The 7,048-nt window shown below is 41.3% G+C and overlaps 2 long non-coding RNA genes across 2 annotated transcripts; both read left to right on the plus strand.

Annotated features, from left to right (window-relative positions):
- Window positions 1-2,087: 2,087 nt before the first annotated feature.
- LOC147251321 (uncharacterized) lies at window positions 2,088-2,587 on the plus strand. The gene is made up of 3 exons (XR_015118993.1): window positions 2,088-2,237; window positions 2,313-2,426; window positions 2,501-2,587. It is a non-coding gene; the product is annotated as an uncharacterized LOC147251321 (long non-coding RNA).
- A 904-nt stretch (window positions 2,588-3,491) lies between these two features.
- LOC147251322 (uncharacterized) lies at window positions 3,492-5,303 on the plus strand. Its single transcript, XR_015118995.1, has 4 exons — window positions 3,492-3,506; window positions 3,601-3,745; window positions 4,756-4,795; window positions 5,129-5,303. It is a non-coding gene; the product is annotated as an uncharacterized LOC147251322 (long non-coding RNA).
- The last annotated feature ends 1,745 nt before the right edge of the window (window positions 5,304-7,048 follow it).

The raw sequence follows: 7,048 nt of genomic DNA on the forward strand, positions 1-7,048 counted from the left end.
TTTTGTTTCATTCACGAAAAGCAGAACAGTTGTAATCACTTTGTATGACAAGAACTTACCATGATGATCTTCAAATTGTGGAACCTGAATAAAAAATAATCTCAGACATCATACAATCTGTTCATGGGACGAGTGGCTCGGATATGAGCGTGCAGCTAAGTGTGACTTTATTTCTCCATAAAAAGACCTCCACACCCTTCTGTGTTGAGTTTCCCAAGTTACTCATTAATCACTGGCAATAAACTTAACTAACAAGCATGATAACGGGAAAACTGTCTGAGACCTGCACAAAAGTGAGTCTCTAGTTCTTCCTCATGATCACACTGCAGCCTTTTGAGTTCACTGTGATTATACTTGAGAGTTTCAATGTCTCAGGGAGCTCTAAGGGTGACAGTAACTTTACAAACTACAACAACTTGACAGTGTTTCTGTAGCTATTGATGAGGTACTGTATGTACCACCGCAGTGTCATGAGTTTTTCTATTTGCTTTTCAGAAATGTCCTGTAAAAGAGGAAGAACATGTCAGAATATTGTCGTGTGTGTTTTTAATAGCATGGTCACAACAGCTAAAAGCAGAAATTGTCATAAGGATGTCGAAGTGTGTGTGTGTGTGTGTGTGTGTGTGTGTGTGTGTGTGTGTGTGTGTGTGTTTTGTGTGTGCACGGGCTACCATCATAAACCTTTCCACACAAGACACTCACAGTAATCATCTTTTATTACTCCTGTACTTTACAGTTGCCTCAAATGATTTATAATCAAACAAGTATAATTGTCTCTTATTTTTGATGTACTGCAGGTCAGACGTGTCTCTTTGACTGCCCATCTTACTTTCACCTGTAAAGACCAGAAAGTAAGACAAGTGTATATTACATCCTTCCTTTATGGGGGAATTTAAAACACACACACACACACACACACACACACACACACACACACACACACACACACACACACACAAACACACACACACACACAAACACACACACACACACACACACACACACACACACACACACAATGTCCAATGGTGGGCAAAGTACACAACTTAGTACCTGAGTCAAAGTATAGATACTCTCGGTTAAATGTTACTCCCTGCAAGCGGAATTTGATAAGTCAAATGTTTACTTGAGTTAAAGTACTGCAGTATTTGCTTCTAAAAAAAAAAACGCAAGTATATTTTTCACACTAACACTTTTGGTGTTAAGGTCTGTTAAGGAGAAGATTGCTCAACACTGAACCAGCCAGAGAAATTCATGGATAACCAGCATGTTCCTAAATAAAGCAAAATGGTTTGAGTCAAGCAAGAAGTTCACAGTTTGTGACTAATAGCATTCAAACGTCTACAACTGACATCAGAGCTTCAGGCTTAAGAGTAACAAGTTACAACAACATTTATAGACATGTGGCACAATCAAGTGAAGAGAAGTGAAGTACAGATAATTGAAAAAAATGTTTGCATGTACAGTATACAAGTAAATATCCACCAAGGTCAATGTCCTTACACTTTTTTTTTTTAAAATATCCCTGAGCCTGCCATGGTGCTGAGATATTTTGAACGAGTGCAGCTCTACAGTACCACCTGATGGCCACATGAGGTATCACAACTTCATCATCATGATTTGCCTAAATTAACTCTTTAGATGTTTTATTAACATTGATTTCAACTTCAACTTGAACCTTTTCAGAAGAATCAGTTTTCTCTCTCTCACACACACACACACACACACACACACACACACACACACACACACACACACACACACACACACACACACACACACACAGACTTGTTAACAAGGGTCTCATTCATGCATTTTAGTTCCCCCTCTCCCTGCCTCCTCATCTGACAAGGCGGACAAAAAAAGAAACAGGTTCTGTGGAGGATATATGAGAAGTTCAGGTGTGACGTGAGGCACGACTTGAATGAATTAATTGGTCCAGCGGCTGGGGACCTCTATTACATCAGCAGTGATGCAGAATGAGGGGGATTCCCAAAGAGTTTTCCCACCAGTGCTACTGAGTAAGTAAAGGAATAACACACTGGTGCTGAACCTGTAGGGTTTTATTGCTCTTTTCTGTTGTTTGTTTCCATTGACTGATTTCACTTGTTTGACATCCGACTTTAGAACTCTTTTCAAGTGAGTACGTTGTATTCTTGAAGGGTTGCAGTTCCTGACTTGCCAGCAGGCCTGGAGAGTTTTTCATGGAGGCTCATCTATATGCTGCCATGCTTATGGTAGGTCTAGTTTTTTTAAGCACTTATACAGTGGCTTCTGCCGTATTTCTGTTCAGAAATGTACTCCTCTCTCAGGTTTGGTGTGTGAGAGCACACTCTGAGTCAGGCTGTGCTCAGACAGAGTTCTTACACCCTAATGGCAGTTGCGTTGCATGCCATGTATGTGGACCAGGGGAACAGCTCTCAGAGGTAACATGCCATGAAATCACCGATTCTCCCTTCTGGTAATTCTACCTGACTCAGAGTCTGTATGTTGCTTTCAGGACTGCGGTTTTGGGGATGGCGGTGAAAGTGTGTGTGTGGTGTGTGAAGAAGGGACGTTCAGCACAGATACAGACGTGGAACCCTGCAAAAGATGTACACAGTGTAATCTGCTAAATCGCCTGGAGGAGAAGGCATGTTCACCCACCGGCAATACTCTGTGTGGCCAGTGTCTGCCAGAGTGAGTTATACCCTCAATGCCTCCTAAAGCATTGCCTGTATAAAATCTATCCAGGTGTTAAATGACTCTGTGTGTGTGGTTATGATGGTGCGTGCAGGTATTATGAGCTAAGGAGCATCACTGGGGAGGCGGAGCTTTGCTGTGTGCCTTGTTACAATGGTGACACGCTCCATGACAACTGTTTGATCCCGACACCCTTCAGAGCAGGTATAAACCAGTGAAGAGTAAAAATCAAAATGTAGAAACAAAATAAAACACCAGCCTCATAGTTTTTGCATAATACTGCTCACAGACAAACAAACAAATGCCACAAAAACTTGACCTCCTCAGCTAAGGTGGTAAGCTTGTACTGCTCCAGAAATATGAAGGAAAAGTTATGATTGTTGATCTTCAACAGAGATTGACGTCACCGTGCCTGGAGGAAATTTCAATGCCCCCCAAGGAAATAATGAGTATCACAGTGCACTTTCACAGTCGTCTCCTGTCTTTGATTTGACATGATTTTCCTTTTTGTCACCTCAGGGGTGAAAGCAGAAACCTATTCAATGGTCCTGATCGGCTCGGCAACGGCGTCTTTGATTTTCTTGATTGCTCTGCTGCTTTGGGTTTTCCTTCTTACAGCCGAGAGATTCAGTGAGTAGACGTGTAATGTTTGCTGTTTCTGCTATTTACTTCCATCTGTCGTTTATGTGCTTCATTAAATTTGGCTTGTAATATTCAGAGCAGGTCTCTGACTACTGTCCCGGTTCTGAAGGACTGCTCTCTGAAACAGAGGGTGCAGCCAAACCACAGAAGCCCCCATCAAAGCCGGCAGAAGACCCCCCAAGGTGGTTTGCAAATGGTTCCTCGTGAAGCCTCTGTGTGATTGCTCACTTATCCATCCACACAGATTTTGACAACATAAATCCCTTCAATACTCAGATGTTTGAACTCCCTGGAAAATGAGGTGCATCCTGCTTCTATTGTGATTAATGTCACCACCAACATCAAGCCCCCCGGCCAGGAAAAGGAGAACTCCCACGTCTGCCCGGAGGAGCAGCGGAGCAGCTGCTATTCCATGGAGGAGGTGAAGTAACGCTTACTGAAGAATTTTACAGCAGAAGCTTTCCTATAAAAATTTACTGTTGCTTCTAAAAACAAAAACAAAAACAAATTCAAGCCAAAGCTTAGTGGTTATATGTTTTATTAAATCCTACAAACGTAACAGATCGATGCCACCAAAACACTGAATCATTAATGAGTATCAGCAGAGGGCGGCACAGTGGTGCAGTGGTCAGCACTGTCGCCTCACAGCAAGAAGGTTCCAGGTTCGAGCCCCGGCTTGGGCACGGGATCTTTCTGTGTGAATCTCCATGTTCTCCCTGTTCCTGCGTGGGTTCTCTCTGGTACTCCAGCTTCCTCCCACAGTCCAAAGACATCAAGAGAGGACGAGGCTGATTGATACTCTAAATTGACCGTAGGTGTGACTGTGAGTGTGAGTGGTTGTCTGTCTCTATGTCTTGGTCCTGTGATGGACTGGTGACCTGTCCAGGGTGAACCCAAAGGCCCAAAGCCTGCTGGGATAGGCTCCAGCCCCCCCACAACCCTTAACAGGATAAGTGGTAGTAAATGGATGAATGGACACAGTATCAGTGGAGTACCCTACGTGCCCCCCTCACCCCCGTGCTGTGATTGCATCTAGTGGTCAATAGATGGCGATATTAATCACTATGCAAACACTGGCAGGTGATGAAAGGCAGGAGTAAACTGGTTATGAGACTTCAACTATCAGCCCAGCTCTGATGGAATTTAATAGAATTGTACGTGCAGTCACCATGCCGTGAGGGAATAATGATGAATGAAAATGAAAATCTATTTTCAACTACTTTCCAAAAGCAAATCGTCTCAGGTCATCCACAGGTTCGTATCTCTAAACTGATCCTTCTGTAGATATATAAATTTTAAAAAAGCATATTCTCACATCACAAACTTTGATATGTCTTGATAATGTAAAATAAATTATTATTTTCACAATATATTCAGAGATGTGAGAAACAGAACTTCTATTTTCTCATTGTCTTCTTTTTCTGTCATCAGATGGAGCAAAAACTGCAAAAAATATGGCGGATGGCTCAAGGTACATAGAAACTGTGTCATACCACCTCTTTTTTTCAACCGTGAAATGCAGGATTCTGTTACATGTAGCGTTCATATTATTCAGAGACAGATGAGGAGCTCAGAGGAGCAATGAGTTCTGCTTTCAAAGGAGTTGTGTTCCGTCGTATTGAAGAAGCGCTCCCACATGAATACTGGAACATTTATTGGTTCATACCTGGAATAACTTAACCTAAGGATGATGTATAATTTTGTTTTATAAGGGTATTGAATGATTTTATCTGCACACTATATCAAAATGTTACAGCCTTGGTGGTGTTTAATGCTGTTGATTTTACTTCTAATCTCCTGCTAGGTCAGGGTATCGAGACGCTGGACTATGACTCAATCCAGGACTTGTCCGTGCTGCTCGATTCTGCTGACAACAGAAACGCGCTAAGACGACTGGGATGGTCTTTAGGTGTCCCACCTCAGGTTGTCTCTCATCTCCAAGGCTTCCAGGATCTCTTCCAGTACCTGCGCACCTCCACCTACACTCTGTTGCCCCAGCTGGCCCAGGCTGCGGCGCTCCTGCCTAATCCAGAAGTTGTTGCTAGGATACACCAAGCTGTGGCGAACAAGTGACCACTTAAAGCCTTCTGGATGTGTTACCATGACTCCAGCTGTTATGGGGCTCGTCTGACTCATTTTGTGTGAGGACACTGTTACCAGCTGATCATCCCATAAAGGGAACTCTTATTGCTGGGAGATGAATCTACTCTTCTAACAGAAATTGATTGATTTCTGAATGTAATATGACGTTACTGAAAGAAAAAATAGTGCACTTATTTCCTAAAGGTCTGGCTTTTTCCATTCAGGTTCCATTTGAAGAAATATATTTTGTTGTAAAGGAGGCTAATACCATTATATAGTAAACTGTGTATAACTGTGTATCGGACTGTCCATTCCACCCTCATTCCACTGTACAGTTTGTTAATATCTTTTCACTGAGATGTAATTTTTTTATTCTTCTTTATTCTTCATTAAGAAGCCAGCAAAAATGATTTCACAGCACATTGTATTTAGAATTACAATGGAGTACACGAGAAATAAAGTTTGATTCGATTTGGGGATGTAAAAATAAATAATGTTTTGTTCGTGCTTTCAGTTCAAACTTTCATAAGAGCCAGGTCATTTTAACTGAACTTTATATGTGGAGCTACTTCCTGTTTACCATGTGAAATAGATGAGAGGCCCTCTGGGTAAAGCATGTGAGACGAGCCAGGACAGAGGATGCAGTGTTCATAACAAGAGAAAGAACACTGAGCCCTGAGAAAATGTGTTATTCTCTCGTCAGGAGGAGTTCTCCAAGTTCTCTGTTCCTCAGCTCTGCACATTCTACAACACTGTCAGCCTGGTAAGGTTTTTTTTTTCTTTTTCTTCCTCTCTCATTTTACAAAATGTCAACAAAGTAGGATTAACGAGATGTTAAGGAATGAACTAATTCTCAACTGACACCTGTGAATGGTAATTTTTTTGTTAAATTGCCAGGGTTTAAAAAAAATTCAAGACACTCAATGTCTAAACAACTTATACATTGAAATGACTCTAATTAACATGTTCTCGACTCTGTAACCTGCCTTTTGAATCGTTGACTCATTCAAATTGATGCTGTTGTGTGCATGACTTGAGGATTAATTTGAGATGTTTTAAAATGCAACAAGTGTGATATTAACGCTAGAGGGCGCGCTTGAGTCTCATAGCGATTCTAGCATCTGTATAGATCGTCTATTACAAAGAAGAACCATTATTACTCGTTCGAATGTCACATTCTGCAGTCTGCATAACCTTTCGTCAACGGGAGGGTTGAGATTACCTCTTTAGATGATAAGAGGGGAAAATGTATCTTTTTGTCACAAGGAGCCATAACTACTTTTTGAAAGAACATGGGAGCAAAACTATATGACTGGATTATCAGCTGCCTTTTTATATCTTTCGTTAATCTTGATATTAGCCTGTCCAGAGTTACCTGCTGTGGTAAGGGGTAGGCTGAAATAATATCATTTATAGTTGGAGTGTATTTAGCACAAGTGTTCAAGTAAAGCAAAAGTCCCTTAAAATTATATTCCATTCCTATATTCCGCAACTCTTTACATATGAACATTTAATTCCGTCGCAAAATTCATCAGATTCTTGTAGCAATTCATAGTAGTCATGAAGTATTAACGGAATATTTTACACCTCATAGCGGCGCTACTTTGTGCCAAGTGTTTCTTTTTTACCAGTTGTATTTCAT

Source organism: Aulostomus chinensis, chromosome 13 (assembly GCF_037954235.1).
Source record: "Aulostomus chinensis isolate RoL2024-O1b breed Wild chromosome 13, RoL_Achi_v1.0, whole genome shotgun sequence".
Classification (NCBI taxonomy): Eukaryota; Metazoa; Chordata; class Actinopteri; order Syngnathiformes; family Aulostomidae; genus Aulostomus; species Aulostomus chinensis.